Raw genomic sequence first — 18,235 nt, forward strand, 5'->3', positions numbered from 1 at the left:
CTGCTTTCCTCTTGCTACTTTTAAGATCTTTTCTTTGTTTTCAACCTTTGGCATTTTTAACATAATAATATATAATATTATTATCTTAGGCAAACTATTCTAAGGTCTATTTGTTTTATTTTATTTATTTATTTTTAATATATTGTTATTGTTGCAAGTATTACAGATGTCCCCATTTTTAACCTTTGGCATTTTATTTTATTTTATTTTTTTAATATATTTTATTGATTTTTTACAGAGAGGAAGGGAGAGAGATAGAGAGTTAGAAACATCGATGAGAGAGAAACATTGATCAGCTGCCTCCTGCACATCTCCTACTGGGGATGTGCCCGCAACCAAGGTACATGCCCTTGACTGGAATCGAACCTGGGACCTTTCAGTCCGCAGGCCAACGCTCTATCCACTGAGCCAAACCGGTTTTGGCAACCTTTGGCATTTTAAATACGATGTGTCTAGGGTGGATCTATTCAAGTTCATCTTGTTTGGAATTCTTTGCACTTCTTGGACTTGTATGTCTATTTCCTTCATCAGGTTAAGGAAGTCTTCTTTCATTATTAGTTTTTCAAATAGGTTATCAATTCTTTGCTCTCTCTTCTCCTTTCAGCACACCCATGATGCAAGTGTTGGTATGCTTGAAGTTGTTCCAGGGGTTTCTTATACTATCTTTATTTCTTTTAGTTCTTTTTTTTTTTCTTTTTGCTGTTCTGCTTGGGTGTTTTTGCTTCCTTATATCTGAAATCACCAATTTGATTCTTGCCTTTATGTACTTTATTGTTGATTCCCTGTAAATTATTCTTCATTTTAGTTAGTGTATCCTTCATTTCTGACTGGTTCTCTTTTATGGTTTCCATTTCATTTTTTATGGTTTTCATGTCCCATTTTATGCTGTTGAAGTTCTCTTTAAGTTCAACTACTCTTCCCGTAAGATCATTGCACACCCTTATAGCCAATGCTTTGAACTCTGTATCTAGTACATTGTTTGTCTCGATTTGGTTTCATTCTTTTTCTGGATTTTGTTCTATTCTTTCATTTGGAATGTATTTTTTTTGTCTCCTCAGTTTGGCAGTCTCCCTGTGTTTGTTTCTATGTATTAAATAGAACTGCTATGTCTCCTGGGTTTGGTAAGTTGGCTGAATGTAGGAGTCTTCCTGTAGGGTCCAGTGGCATAGCATCCCCAATCACCAAAGCTGGGCACTCCATTTGCTCCCCGCCATGGGCTGTGCAGTTGAACCTTGATGGCTGTTGGCATGTAAATGGGAGGGATTTACCCCCAGGCCAATCCACTGCAAGGGATGGCTGTTACCAATGTCAAATGTGGAGGATAAGCTATGCAGGGACCTGCTCCACAAGGCAGAACTTACTTCAGTGGGGCTAACTTCATTGGGGCTATGGTGCCTGCTGAGACCATCACTGGAATGTGACACTGTAGAGGTGGTTGGGTGGTATTTTGACATGGTCTGAAGCTTTCCACCAGGTGTGCTGGCTCTGGGCCTCCCAGGAGGTCCTAACCAAGGTCAACTACCACCTGTGTTCTGCCAATGGCTGCCTGGCTTTAGCTACAAAGCAATGAACAGCTTCCTGCTACTTGTGCTCGGCTTGGAGATGCCCAGTGTGGCCAAGTTGTGAAACACGGCCAGCTGCTGCTAGTGCAGGGACTGGGGCCACTTAGCAAAAGGGACTGGGGACAATTTGGCCATAGGATACTTTTTTGAAATTTTAGGAAAGTTTGAAGCATGAGCCAAGACAGACCATTTGTATGGAAAAGTCACTGGAAACAGCTTGGGTGAGCCTAAAAGCTTGGTCATGTAGGGCCTCAGGGAATCACCAGGTGGAGAAAACAGTGTGAGCCAGGTTGATGGAGACTCAGACATGGCACCTGCCTTCAATCTCTGTGGGGAGAGGAGTTATCAAAGGAAGAGTGGCACTTTTTTCTGGCAAAAAGCTTCCTCCCAAACCTTTTCCCTGATGCCAGACACCTCAGTTCCTCCTTATATGTCCCTGGTGTATTTCCAGCTGTTGTCCCGGGGCTGGAGCTCAGAGAGAGTGAGTCAGAGTAAGTCCATATGGACACTCTTTAAGAGGAATGGCCTGGGACTCCACCAGCTGTTCGTCTCACTCAGCCTTAATTCCTACTGGTTTTTACAGCCCCAAATTATAAGGAACTCTCTTCCCAGCATTGGAACCTTGGGCTTGAGGGCCTGGTGTGGGGCTGGCACCCCTTGCTCCTCAGGGGGGACTTCCTCAGCCAAGATATCCCACCTGATTTTTACCCGCCAAACATGTGGGTGTGGGATCAGCCTGTACCAGGTCTTCACCTCTATTACCAATCTCAGTGTGGCTTCTTCGTTAAATCCCTAGTTGCAAGACTTCTATTCAACTAGATTTCAGATGGTTCTGAATGATGGTTGTTCTGCAGTTTAGCTGTAATTTTGATAGGGTTGTGGGAATATGCAATTACCATGCCTACCTATGCTGCCATCCCTTTTACATCATTTTAAAAATACTACATCATATTATAGCATACAATAGAATTAATTTGACAAATTCTTTAATATTGAACACTTAGATTGTTTCAAATTCCTTACCTATTTAGACAAAGTGGAGATAACAAATGTTATCACTAGAGGGGTAATTAAGTAATATATAATATATTTGAAAAAATTCAGCATCCATTTATGATAAAAACTCTCAACAAAGTGGGTATAGAAAGAAAATAACTCAACATAATGATGGCCACATCTGACAAACCAGCAGTTAACATCATACTCAATGGTGAATAGCTGAAAGTTTTTTTAATCTAAAATGGGGAAAAAAGACAAGGATGCATACTGCATGACCCTTATTCATCATACTATTGGAAGTGCTAGCTACAGCTAGGACAAGAAAAAAATAAAGAGTATTCAAATTGGGATGGAAGAAATAAAATTGTCACTATCCACATATGAAATGATACTATATAGAGTAAACCCTAAAGCTTCCACACAAAAACTATTCAAATAAATTAATTCAATATAGTTGCAGGATGAGAAATTAATATTTAAAACTATGTGGCATCAATATATGTTAATAACAAATTATCAGAAAAAAATAAGAAAGAAATTTATAATTGCATTAAAGATAATAAAATACCTAGGAATAAACTTAACCAAGACTGTGAAAGACATATACTCTAAAAAATATAAGACATTGAAGAAGACACAAACAAAAGGAAAGACATATTGTTCTCATGAACTGGAAGAGTTAATATTGTTAAAACATCCATAACACCCAAAGCAAACTACAGACTCAATCCACCAGTTATCAAAATACCAATTGCATTTTTCACAGAACTGGAACAAATAATTCTAAAATTTATATGAAAGCATAAAAGACCATGAATAACCAAACCAATCCTGAAAAAAAGAACAAATTTGGAGGTACCATGATCCCTGATTTCAAACTGTATTATAAAGTTACAGAAATCAAAACAGTACGGTACTGGCACAAAAACAGACATAAGATTAATGGAACAGAATAGAGAACTTAGAAACAAAGTCTTATATGGCCAATTAATCTATGACACAATAGGCAAGAATATACAATGGTGAAAAGACAATCTCTTCAATAAATGGCGTTGAGAAAACTGGGCAGATACCTGCAAAAAATGAAACTGGACCATTTTCTTATATCATATACAAAATAAACTCAAGAGCAGCAGAGACCGCGCCATCTTGGGTAGTTGTTGCCGGCGTCCAGAGATCTAACCTGGAAACAGGGGATCTCAAGCAGCGTGACTGCGTGCTCTCAGACGAGCACTGCTTCTTCTCACGGAAAGCAGAGAGAGAACTACATAACCAAACACCTGGAGAAGAGAGATCATGGTGAAACAAAGAACCAACCCACATATGAAAGAAAAACAGGCATCATCAGAAAAGGAAGTAAACAAAATGGAGGCAATGGAGGCAAGCAACCTGTCAGAGAAAGAATTCAGAGAAATGGCCATAAGGTGGATGAAAAAAATGGAAGACAAATTCAACAATATATGTAGGAACCAAGAGGAAATGAAGAAGAACCAAGAGGAAATGAAGAGAAACCAAGAAGAAATGAAAAATGACATCACTGCTATAAAGAACTCAATAGAAAGCATCAACAGTAGACTAGAAGAAACAGAGGACCGCATCAGCGAGCTAGAAGACAAGGTAGGAAAAAATACCCAAACAGAACAGCTTCTAGAAAAAAAAATTGAAAAAGCAGGAGGAGAGTCCAAGAGAACTCTGGGACAACGCTAAACGAAACAACATCTGAATAATAGGGGTGCCAGAAGGAGAGGAAACTGAGCAAGGAATAGAAAACCTGTTTGAAAAAATAGTAACAGAAAATTTCCCTGATATAAGGAAGAAAAAGCTCACACAAATCCAAGAAGCTCACAGAGTCCCAAACAAAATGAACCCGAAAAGACCGATGCCAAGGCACATAATAATTAAATTGGCAAACACCAAAGACAAAGCAAGAATCTTAAAAGCAGCCAGAGAGAGACAGAAAGTTACCTACAAAGGATCCCCCATCAGACTAGCGACCAATTTCTCAACAGAAACACATCAGGCAAGAAGGGAATGGAATGAAATATACAAAGTCATGCAAAGGAAGGGTCTGAATCCAAGAATACTGTACCCAGCGAGGCTATCAATCAAAATTGAGGGTCAAATCAGGAGCTTCACAGACAAAAACGGTCTACGGGAGATTATTACAACCAAGCCAGCAATGCAAGAAATGCTAAAGGGTCTGCTGTAAAGAGAAAAAATAGGAAACAAAGAAGGAATGCAGTGGTAAAGAACAAAAATGGTGACTAACAAGTTTCTATCAATAATAACTTTAAATGTAAATGGATTAAATTCCCCAGTCAAAAGGCATAGGGTAAATGAGTGGATAAGAAAACATGACCCATATATCTGCTGTCTACAGGAAACCCACCTCAGAAAAAGAGACGCACACAGACTGATGGTGAAGGGATGGAAAAAGGTTTTTCAGGCCAATGGAAGTGAAAAAAAAGCCGGGGTAGCAATACTTATATCTGACAAATTAGATCTCCAAGTAAAGGACATAAAAAGAGATAAAGAAGGCCACTTCATAATACTAAAGGGAGCAGTCCAACAAGAAGAAATAACTCTGGTAAATATATATGCACCCAATATAGGAGCACCCAAATATGTAAGAAATCTTCTGGAGAAGATCAAGGGAGAGATTGACAGCAATACAATCATAGTAGGGGACCTTAACACCCCATTATCACCACTGGACAAATCCTCTAAACAGAAACTCAGCAAAGAAACATCAATCCTAAATGACTCACTAGATCAGATGGAATTAATTGACATCTTCAGAACATTTCACCCCAAAGCCACAGAATATACATTCTCCTCAAGTGCACATTTGTCATCTTCAAAGATAGACCATATATGGGGTCACAGACAAAGTCTCTTCAAATTCAAGAAAATTGAAATCATATCAAGCATCTTCTCAGACCACAAAGGCATAAAACTGGAAATCAGCTACAACAAAAACAATCCAGAAAAATCAAACACATGGAGACTAAATAGCATGCTATTAAACAACGACTGGGTTACCAGTGAGATCAAAGAAGAAATAAAAAGCATCATGGCAACAAATGACAATGAAAAGACAACAATCCAAAACCTATGGGACACAGCAAAAGCAGTCTTGAGAGGGAAGTTCATAGCTCTACAAGCCTACTGCAAGAAACAAGAAACAATGAGAATAAATGACCTAACTCTACAACTCGAAGAGTTAGAAAGTGAGAAACAAACAAAGCCCACTGTAAGCAGAAGGAAGGAAATAACAAAGATCAGAGCAGAGATAAATGACATAGAGACCAAAAAAACAATACAGAAGATCAACAAAACCAAGAGCTGGTTCTTTGAAAGGATAAACAAGATTGATACACCTCTAGCCAGGCTCACCAAGAAACAAAGAGAGAGGACCCAAATAAACAAAATCAGAAATGAAAGAGGAGAAATAACAACAGACCCCATAGAAATACAAAGGATTGTTAGAAAACACTATGAACAACTCTACTGCAACACACTAGACAACCTGGAGGAAATGGACATATTCCTAGAAAAATACAACCTTCCAAAACTTAACCAGGAAGAATCTAAAAATCTCAATAGGCCAATAACTATGGAGGAAATCGAAGCAGTAATCAAAAAGCTTCCAGCAAACAAAAGCCCGGGGCCAGATGGCTTCACAGGGGAGTTTTACCAAACATTCAAGGAAGACCTAAAACCTATCCTCCTCAGACTATGTCAAAAGATCCAAGAGGAAGGAACACTTCCCAGCTCATTCTATGAAGCCAACATCATCCTAATCCCAAAACCAGATAAAGACAATACAATGAAAGAGAATTATAGGCCAATATCCCTCATGAACATAGATGCCAAAATCCTCAACAAAATCCTAGCAAATCGGATCCAGCAGTACATCAAAAAGATCATACACCATGACCAAGTAGGATTTATCCCAGGGATGCAAGGATGGTACAATATCCGCAAATCAATAAATGTGATACATAATATAAACAAATTGAGAGAAAAAAACCACATAGTCATATCAACTGATGCAGAGAAAGCATTTGACAAAATCCAACACCCTTTCTTGATAAAAACTCTCAGCAAGGTAGGAATTGAGGGATCATACCTCAACATAATAAAAGCCATATTTGACAAACCCACAGCCAACATCATAATCAATGGGCAAAAACTAAAACCATTCCCCCTAAAAACAGGAACAAGACAGGGATGCCCCCTCTCACCACTCCTGTTCAACATAGTACTGGAAGTACTAGCCATTGCGATCAGACAAGAAGAAGAAATAAAAGGCATCCAAATTGGAAAAGAAGAAGTAAAACTGTCCTTATTTACAGATGACATGATACTGTACATACAGAACCCTAAAGACCCCATCAAAAAATTATTAGACTTAATAAATGAATTCGGCAATGTAGCAGGATACAAAATTAATGCTAAGAAATCCATGGCATTTCTTTACACCAATAGTGAACTTACAGAAAGTGAAAATACAGAAGCAATCCCATTTACCATTGCACCAAAAAAATTAAAATACCTAGGAATAAACTTAACTAAGGAGGTAAAAGACTTATATGCCAAAAACTACAGGACACTGAAAAAAGAGATAGAGGAAGACATAAACAGATGGAAGAATATACCGTGTTCATGGATTGGTAGAATCAACATCTTGAAAATGTCCATACTACCCAAAGCAATTTATAGATTCAATGCAATCCCCATTAAATTACCAACGGCATATTTCACAAATCTAGAACGAACGTTCCAAAAATTCATCTGGAATAAAAAAAGACCCCGAATAGCTGCAGCAATCCTGAGAAAGAACAAAGTAGGTGGGATCTCAATACCAGATATCAAACTGTATTACAAAGCCACTGTTCTTAAAACAGCTCGGTACTGGCACAAGAACAGACATATAGATCAATGGAATAGAATAGAGACCCCAGAAATCGACCCAAACCACTATGCCCAATTAATATTCAACAAAGGAAGCAAGAGCATACAATGGAGTCAAGACAGTCTCTTCAATAAATGGTGTTGGGAAAATTGGACAGATACAAGCAAAAAGATGAAACTAGACCACCAACTCACACCATACACAAAAATAAACTCAAAATGGATAAAAGACTTAAACGTAAGACGGGAAACCATAAAAATACTAGAGGAATCCACAGGCAGCGAAATCGCAAACATATGCTGAAGGAATTTCTTCTCTGATAATGCTCCTAGGGCAATGGAAACTAAAGAGAAAATAAACAAATGGGACTACATCAAAATAAAAAGCTTTTGCACAGCAAAGGAAACCATCAACAAAACAACAAGAAGACCCACTACATGGGAACATATTTGCCAATGATACCACCGATAAGGGTTTAATTTCCAACATTTACAGGGATCTCATGAAACTTAAAAAAGGAAGATAAACAATCCAATCAAAAAATGGGCAACGGACCTAGATAGACACTTTTCGAAAGAGGACATACAGAATGCCGAAAGACATATGAAAACATGTTCAAAGTCACTAATTATACGAGAGATGCAAATCAAAACGACAATGCGTTATCATCTCACACCTGTCAGAATGGCTATCATCAACAAATCAACAAACAACAAGTGTTGGAGAAGATGTGGAGAAAAAGGAAGACTTGTGCACTGCTGGTGGGAATGCAGACTGGTGCAGCCACTGTGGAGAACTGTATGGAGCTACCTCAAAAAACTAAAAATGGAACTCCCATTTGACCCAGTGATCCCACTACTAGGAATATATCCCAAGAAACCAGAAACGCCAATCAGAAAGGATATATGCACCCCTATGTTCATAGCAGCACAATTCACCACAGCTAAGATTTGGAAACAGCCTAAGTGCCCATCAGCAGATGAATGGATTAGAAAACTGTGGTACATATACACAATGGAATACTATGCTGCGGTAAAAAAAAAAGGAACTCTTGCCTTTTGCAACAGCATGGATGGAACTGTAGAGCATTATGCTAAGTGAAATAAGCCAGTCAGAGAAAGATAAATACCACATGATCTCGCTCATTTGTGGATTATAGAGAACAACATAGACTGATGAAAAGGCACAGACTCAAAGACTGAGAAACAGTGATCAGGCTATCAATCCCCAGAAGGAAAGTAGGAGAGGGCGGGGGTAAGGGGAAGAGATAAACCGAAGGACTTGTATACATGTATATAAGCCAAACCAATGGACATGGACAACAGGGGGATGGGAGCATGAGTGTGCGGGGCAGGGGGGGGGAGGTTGGGGGTTAATGGGGAGGATGAGGACACATTTGTAATACCTTAACTAATAATAAAAAAAAATGGCAAAATAAACTCAAAATGGATTAAATATTTAGAAGTAAGACCTGAGACCATAAAACTCTTAGAAGAAAACATTGGCAATAAAGTCTTTGACGTCAGTCTTAGCAATATTTTTTGGATGTCTCTAGGGCAAAGGCATCAAAAGCTAGCTATCTCTCTCTCTCTCTCTCTCTCTCTCTATATATATATATATATATATATATATATATATATATATCAAACTAAAAAGCTTTTACACAATGAAGGAAACCATCAACAGAACTAAAGGACAACCAACTGAATGGGAGAAGCTATTAAAAAATGATATATATGATAAGAGGTTAATATCCAAAATATATAAAGAACTCATACAACTCAACATAAAAAATCCCATCAAATAATCCAATTAAAAAATAGGCAGAGGATCAGAATAGATGTTTCTCCAAAGAAGATATAAAGATGAACAGCAGACACATGTAAAGATGCTCATCACCACCAATCATTAGGGAAATGAAAATAAAAACCACAATGAGGTATCACCTTACACCTGTCAGATTAGCTATTATAAAAAAGACAATAAATAACAAGTGTTGAAAAAGATGTTTAAAAAAAAGAACCTCTGTGCACTGTTAGCAAGACTGTAAATTGGTGCAACCACTGTGTAAAACAGTATGGAGCTTTCTTGAAAAATAAAAAAATAGAACTACCATGTAACCCAGAAATTCCACTTCTGGGTATTAACCTGAAGAAAACAGAAACAATAATTTGAAAAGATATATGGACCTTTATGTTTATTGCAGCATTCTTTACAATAGCCAAGATATGGAAATAACCTAGATACCTAGATGTCCATGGATAGATGAATGAATAAAGAAGATGTGATATATATATATTACTCTCTCTCTCTCTCTCTCTCTCTCTCTCTCTCTCTCTCTATATATATATATATATATATATATATATATATATGAAAATAATGAAATCTTGCCATTTGCGACAACATTGATAGACCTATTATGTTATGTGAAATAAGTTGGACAGAAAAAGACAAATACCAAGTGATTTTACATATATATAGAATCTAAGAAGACAACTCAAACAAACAAAATAAAACAGAAACAAACTCATAGATACAAAGAACGAACTGATGGTTGCTAGTGGGGAAGGGGTAGGGGGTGGGCAGAAAAGGGGAAGGAGATTAAAGAGTACAAACTTCCAGTTACAAGATAAATCAAAGGGATATAATGTACAGCATAAGAATTATAGTCAATAACATTTTTAAAAATATTTTTATTGATTTCAGAGAGGAAGAGAGAGATAGAAACATCAATGATGAGAGAGAATCAATCACCTGCCTCCCGTACACCCCACACTGGGGATCGAGCCCACAACCCAGGCATATGCCCCAAATGGAATCGAACCATGACCTCCTGGTTCATAGATAGAAGCTCAACCACTGAGCCACGCTGGCCGGGCTAGTCAATAACATTTTAATATCTACACACTTATTATGGCTATCACATTATAAGGTATGTATAAATGTTGAATACCTGAAACTAATGTAATAGTGTATGTCAACTATAATTAAAAATAAATTAAAAAATAAAATATGTTACAATCATTCAATGGAATACTATGCAGCTGTTATAAAGCTTGATGTATATAAGTGATTATGTGGAGTGATTACAAAGATATGTTATTAAGTCAAAAGAGAAAACTGCAAGATCACATGTGTAAAATGGACTGTACATATTTAAAGGTAGATGGTTTATATGCAAATATATTTTTAGAAAGATAAACAGAGACAAAAAGTACAAAACTGTCAGTAATGGTTTTACCTGACAGGAATGGGATGAAAACTGGGCAGAGAGAGGTTTTCTTTTTATTTTATGCCCTTCAAAAGGGGTGCATTTACAGTATGGTGATGAAAAGCCTTGTCACTAAATATTTATATACATTTATGATAGGTGATGTTTCGTGTTTGGGAGGAAAATGAAGGGTCAAGTTCTATTGGCACTGAGTGTCCAAGGAGGTTGATAGAGGGCACACTGTCAGGGAGAGTAAACCTGTTCAGTGACAAAGCCTAGGAGGCAATCTGCTTCACTGCAGAGTTGCTGAAGGCTTGCTTCTCAGAGCAATGTTCTATTGCAGATACTAGAGCCCAAGGGGAGAGTGAGGCTTCCAATTCTTGCTCTAAAGCAGTGCTTTCTCAGCTGTGTTCCCTGAATCTGTCAGATTCTGCTGAGAGGAATGCCAAGGTTCCAGGACCTGTCTGGTATTTTACTCAAAGTAGGTTCACTTTTTTTTTTTTTTAAATTGAATTATAGTAAGATACACATCACATAAAATTTACCATCTTAAACATTTTAAGCATACAATCAGTTCAGTGGTATTAAGAAAGCAGATTCACTTTTAACCTGATTCACATATTGTGGCTCTAAAATTAAAAGGCATTTGTTAAGTAATGCTCTAAAAACAACACTTCCTGATTTGTCCATGTCATGACACAGGTGAAAGTGATAAAGTTGATATGGTTCATCAAAGTAAAATGACAAGTGTGCTCATGGCTAGAGGCAAAAATAGCTCAGGGACTCTGGCTGCCTCAGTATCTATTAGATAATCTAGAAGGGTCAATAGCTCAGTGCACTGTAACTCAGGGCACATCAGTATGCCTCATCTTACCAGTATCATTCAAAGGAATGAGGGAATAAACTCCCAAAACTCGTGGTTAAAGTTAAAATGCCAATGTTGAATGCCCTGTCCTGAATGGCCTGTTATTGGTCTGAGCAGTCTACAAAGGGGAAAAGGCCACAAAGGTCTTGGGAACCGATTCAATGACAACTGAGCCCACTTACATGACTCAATCACAACAGAGTGCTATGGGCAGTCAGTATGTTTTACAGAGGGTTAGTTAATTCAGAAAATTAGTTTAAGTAAAGGTCAGTTAAAGAGTTTCTCCTGCTCTTAGTACCATGCACACCTTGGATATAGCACAGAAACGGGTCCCTAAAGAACAACACTTCCCCTTAAGGAGGATTGCATTCAGCCACTGGGGCTACAACAGCCGGGCTCATCCAAGCCAGGCAAAGTTTGGGGTCAGGATCACTAAACCAATATTAAACAGAGGAGCAATTATTAAGACCCAGACCATGCATCCTTTTTCACAAACACTAGTCCTAGTTACTGGGGAATAAGGAATATAGGGACATCCTGTAGAAAAAAAAACTCTCAAGAATAGAAACCTAAGAGTTTATGTTTGTTTTTTTGTTTTTTGTTTTTTTTTTTTAAGTTGTCCCATGATATCAGACCTCAAGGAGTGGAGGACTAATATGAAACATTGGAGAAGATGAGGCAGGCTAAACCTCTAAGATTATTCAGGTTGTGATTTAGAGGCAGAACTTCATAGCTATGCCCAGACTGTCTCTCATAATAACTAGCATTTATGAGCATTTACTAAATGCTAGAGAGTTTGCTTTATTCCACTTAATCCTCACAGGGATGATTAAACGAATTAATCTATGTACAGTAGTAAAGACAGTGTATAGTATATAATAGATACAATAAATGTGAGCTAAAATAAACAAAATGTACTCTGAGGTGGATATAATATTATCTATGCTTAATGTTGAGGGCTAGAGAGGTGAGATAACTTGCCTAAGTTCAAATAAAAAATAAATGGCAAAGCTGGGATACAGGCACTCTGATTCTAAACTACTACACTGTTATTCCATCAATCCAACCAGCTAACCATCCAACCAACCAACGTTTTTCCAGACACCTCCTCACTCTCCCATACTTTGTATATAGGAATGATCAAGTCTCAGTCCCATTTCTCAGAAAATCCGAAGTCTAATATAGCAATTCTCAGCCAGGTCTCAGTTGTGAGAATGGACAGAGAAGAAGGTCCAGTGGTAAATGATAAAGGGCCTTATGTAACATAAGGCAGGCCTTTGCAGCTTCCCCCACAGGACTTTGGCTTCTTTGGAGGAAAAACAGTTTTCACCCTTCCTCATCTCTACAGTGCGGTAGGGGACATGCAAGCAAATGACCAGAGAGTTCATTCTACTAAAAGAAATACATCTTAGTAATATTTTCCAGTAATATATTTTAGCAATATGAAGTGCAACTTATTGTCACTTACCTGATTTTGGAATTGGAACATTTGGGTACAATTTTCATGTACTTAAATATAAAAGCACTCAATACAAATTGCACAGTAATTCCAATGGGAAAAATAGAATGCAAACTTTACAAGCTGTACTCAGAGTGCTTGACAAAGTTGGCACTATAGATGATGCAGGTAGCACTGGAAATAGACCCATTAAGCTCACTTTTTCAATCACAGACAAAAATGATTGGCCACCACACTCTAGAAGCTCAACGTACTGAATCTGTCTCAGAGGTTTGAGTTGCAGAAGTGCAGGAGGAGAAGGGGGAATAGGCCTGGTGTGTGTTGCTGGAATATCTAGTGTTTGGGTGGTCCCTGTGGCCTTTGATTTTCACTAGTAGGCACTTGCAGTGAGGGCCAGGGATGTGCTAGGTTTGGCCCTTTGAGGACAAGGGCTTATTGAAACCACTTGAGGGCAATAAGAGAAGCAGACTGTTTACATTTCAACTGGGCATGAAGAAAGGAATCTCATGTGAAGTACCAAAAAACATAGTGCCCTGGATGCCAGGAAGAAAAGTGGGTGATAGAATGACAGAGAAGGCAACGATATCAAATGAGAGCAGAAGGTCTCAGTGGCAGGAGACTATGAGAAATGAGATGAAAGAATACACTAGCTCTTACCTACAGAGGTTTAATTCAAAGACTCTGTGAGGCCAAAATCATTTTGGGTGCACTTAGATGTAATAAAGTCATTTTTAAGGAACAAGTACCTCTTATGTTGCTACCATAAAACCTTCCATAGTGAAACATAGACATGCTGAAACTCATGGACATACTACAATTTAAATGCCTCTAGTTTAGGGGGCACACTTTGGTGACAAAGAGAAAGTGTGTTGTAAAGTTGAATTATCAGAAAATGTAATTTTAGCAATAATATTTACAATAGACAAACCAGAGTCTACTCAAAGATTAGTGTTTCCTGTCTTTGGTTGTTTCACTGATGGGTCTATTAGAATGTACATGAGAGCATTAAAAGATGTCATCTATTATTCAGCAGCCAGGCTAGATATTGAGCTTGCTAATTACTAATGAAATGAATTTCCTAGGATGTTAGCCATGCAAAAAACATCAGGAAAGTTACAAAGTTCATTCTATATATTCCCAGAAGACCAAGATTGGGTTAAAGTATTGGAGTTGAAAGTAGTAGGAAATGTTAAACTATGTAACACATACAGATAAGTTCTGAGGGACAAATGGTTCTTATTTTCAAGTACACCTAGGACATAATGAAAACATTTGATCCACTGCCCCCGTTTCCCAAAGCTATGCCTATAATGTTGGTCTAAGGCAGTGGTTCTCAACCTTCTGGCCCTTTAAATACAGTTCCTCATGTTGTGACCCAACCATAAAATTATTTTCGTTGCTACTTCATAACTGTAATGTTGCTACTGTTATTAATCATAATGTAAATATCTGATATGCAGGATGGTCTTAGGCGACCCCTGTGAAAAGGTCATTCGACCACCAAAGGGGTTATGACCCACAGGTTGAGAACCGCTGGTCTAAGGGCTGCTTAAGCTTATGCATTTAGCAATTAATATAAGATTTATCTAGATCATGGTTTATAATATCAGTGTACCTCCTATTATTATCTACAAAATGTGTGGCATCTAAGTATTTCTTTGTAGAAAATCAATAGCTTTCATGTGATTCCCAAAGTGGACAAAGTCTCCCCTCCCCCGAAATGAAGAACCACTTCCAGACTTATTGCAGTCCCAGTGAGGTTTCCCAAGTATTAATACTTGCTATTTAATGCCTATTAATCAACTCTAGACCCTAGCCAATCAGGCAGCATATATGGAAACTTACTGGAGTGTGAAACCCACCAAACTGCTCAAACTGGTAGAGTTAGGGAATTTCACCAAATCACAGTTTAGCTTATTGTCTAATACTTAACTTCACTGTGGGTACTATTTCCCTGTCCAAAAACAGGGAGGCTGTCTTGTAAACAATGTAACCTTGGCAACAGTTTTGTGACCAAGAGATATTATAGATTAAAAGCTATTGTATTTTGTTAATTAGATTCCTTTTATTGCCAGAAAAGAAATTAATTTTAACTAAGAACCATCTCAACTCCCTTTGTTCTGTGTTAAGGTAGACATAATTCCACTACACATCCTGCTGACTAGGTGATTGAATAGAGACTATTACCCCATTCTTATTGTTATCAAAATTATTAACAGATAATATTGAGGTAATGTAGGCAGATAATTATATCATTCCAAAAATTTCACTGAAAGTTCACGATTCATTTAAAAAGCTGAATGGATAATAGATGCCATGTCTATAAATTTGGCAGGTAAAGGGCAAGAATAGTGCAACATGAAAATTGGGGAATATGGTGAACGTGTGTCCATTAGTGGAATGCATGCTTTCAGAATTGGGCATGTGTCTATACGTAAATGCGGGCCCTTATTGGAGGCTTTCTCTGGCTCAGCAGCCACAGAGGTAAGATGAAAGTAATTCTAACAGAGGGGACAGCTTGTCACATATCTCTTGAGCCACCTTGCCAACAAGAATAATGGCCATCACTAGCATTACCTTTGAGTTACAGAGAACATGAGTCATAAGAAGAAGATCAAAGAATGGCTTGTCTTTTGATTCTCTACAGGCTGCCTGCATTGCTATTAGCAATTCTTAAGACAGAAGTTTTCACAAACAGTAGGAAGAGAAAAGGTGGCCTCTTTACATGGAAGGTATGTTCTTGGGAAGGTAAGTGTAACTATGTGTCAATGAGAGTAGGTTCCATTAATAAAATGTTTTGATTTTCTAGTATTTAAATGTCCTAATATTTAAAACCTTATTTTAAAATATATGTATATATTTTTCGGATTGAGCTGTTTTGATTCATACATGTAGGGGGAAATTCTTTAAGTTGGTTCACAGTCCAATTAAAATATATACTGAGTTGTAGTTAGGTTCTGAGTTCAGCAAACTAGCATTTTCCAAATTTTTCAGTTCATAGATTTTTTTTATTTAATTTGTTTTGAAAACTGGATCCTATATTAAATGCCTATTTAAAGAAAGTAGTTATGCTAAGCATCCAAATTTCATACTACTATACGTGGTATCTTCAGATTTTTGCTTTTCAGTTCTTCTTAGAAATAGGAAATAGGCTTCAGAAGCCCTTGCATTGCTAATCATTATCCAGCAACACCATCATTTTTCCTAATTTGGGAAGAAGGAGCTAAAGAGAGACACTGGGCCACAGGTAGTTCTTCATTCTTAAGTAGCGAAGAACAGAAAAAAAACAAAGGCCAACTAAAGATCTTCTGGTCTTTATCTCCTTCCTTGGCCAAGAAAATAAGTCTGGTCTGGGCTCCCGACTGGCTGTGAGCTCTGGAGGTGGGTGAGAACATAAGTGCAAACACATTTGGATATTTTCAGAGACTTGAACAGAAGCAAAAAAAACCATGGAGAATATAGAAAATGCACATTCACTCCAGAGGTTATTGACAAGATTAATTACCTCATAACTGCTTTAATAAAATGACTCCAAGCATATTGCAACTATAATTATCCATAAAAATTCTAATGAATTCAATTTCTCCAGAAATCACCCTGCTGCAACTGGTGAATATAGAAGTAGGAGGAGGAGGAAATCCAGCTTCCAGGGCGGGAATGAGAGGGTGAGATGGTTGGTGGGACTAGCGGGTGTCTAATTAGGCCAAGTATGTAAGGGTGAATGTGGTTCATCCTAGCTTTTGCATTGTAATGTTTCATATTGTTCTATGTACCCCATTTTTAGATGCCAATGTTTCTGTTAAAAGCAATTCTAAACATTAATCTTTCCCTTTTATCTCCACCATCCCACCATTATGTGTGTGTATGTGTGTGGGTGCATAGAGACATGTATTTGTGCACACCCATGTGCACATATACACATACCTATATTCATGAATTTGGATCAAATTCTCTTTGCAAAATATGTATTATGAAACAGGGCCAACTCTCATGTTGTTCAAACTGCACCTGGTCAAACTGAGAGGAAGAAATTTTTGGTTTGTAATGCAGTCCACATTGTCTGCATCCTGCTACCTATTTGGGTACCTATCCCACCAACAGGACCCTCATGCTGCCTCTGGACTACTTAGAGCCTTTTTCAAATTGCTCTGCCCACACAAATACAAAGTCAGAGTTGGTTCTGCTTCCCTCTTACTTATGTCCTGGGTCCTATTTCCATGAAATTGTGCTCTCACCTAGCTCTTTTACTAGAAATATAATGACAAAAGAAATGTATTTAAGACTGGAAGTCAGAATGACCTTATATGAATTAAGGACCATGTAGCTTAGGAACAAAACACTTGATTTCCCTCAACTTTAGTTTCTCTGAATCTCAGTTTATTTCTCTGAAAAAAAAAAGTTCAATAATGAAATTTGCACTGTTTACTTCACAAGAGGACCCAATAAAATGTAGAAAAGAAAAATAATATTTGGGGAGCTCTTTCACTATTTTCATAGCTACTGTCTAAATTAATTACTAAAACAACAACTCTGTGATAAATATTGTGCTATCATACACACATTATAAACATAAAAATTGATCACTGACAATCAAATTAAGTCAGCAATGTATTCAAGGTTATGCAGCTAGTATGTGATAGCAGTTGTGTATGAATGCAAACTAAGTTCAGTCTCTCTCTATGAACAAGAACGTGGAATACTCATGAAAGGTATTAATGCCACCATCGTGTGTGTGTGTGTGTGTGTGTGTGTGTGTGTGTGTGTGTGTATGTGGTAGCTCCTTAAGATCAGTTTTCCTCTTCATTCAGGACTGTCATTGTCTGACATCACTTTTCCACATTCAATGCCCTTGTTTGTTTTCTATCTGAAAAATCTAAATTTTAAGATTCTACCTCTTTTATAGCCTTCCCTCATTATTTCATCCTGTAAAGCTACCTTCTTTAAAGTCCTACACTTTCTCATCTCTACCAAGATATATAGCCCTTGTTCATAAATACTCTCAAATTGTTCACTAACTACTCATTACAGTTAATAATAACCAATATTTTAGTCTCTATTTTAGTCCAAGACAATACCTTCAATAATCAAAGTTTGTCTAATTCCAAAACTCCATAATAATTCATTGACCTACTTCTAGCTGCATAGTTTACTGCTCTATGAATACACTTAATGGTATGTACTAGTACAGTCTTCACTACTTAATGTTGTTTGCATATCC

At 37.5% G+C, this 18,235-nt stretch overlaps 1 long non-coding RNA gene across 1 annotated transcript in view; it reads left to right on the forward strand.

Annotated features, from left to right (window-relative positions):
• The window catches only part of LOC118654702, a 157,638-nt gene that overhangs the window by 44,517 nt on the left and 94,886 nt on the right, over positions 1–18,235 (forward strand). The window contains exon 2 of the long non-coding RNA XR_004967027.1: positions 15,665–15,765. This is a non-coding gene — a long non-coding RNA (uncharacterized LOC118654702). The remainder of the gene's footprint in view (positions 1–15,664; positions 15,766–18,235) is intronic.

The sequence above is a fragment of the Myotis myotis genome, unplaced genomic scaffold (genome assembly GCF_014108235.1).
Source record: "Myotis myotis isolate mMyoMyo1 unplaced genomic scaffold, mMyoMyo1.p scaffold_m19_p_4, whole genome shotgun sequence".
Classification (NCBI taxonomy): domain Eukaryota; kingdom Metazoa; phylum Chordata; class Mammalia; order Chiroptera; family Vespertilionidae; genus Myotis; species Myotis myotis.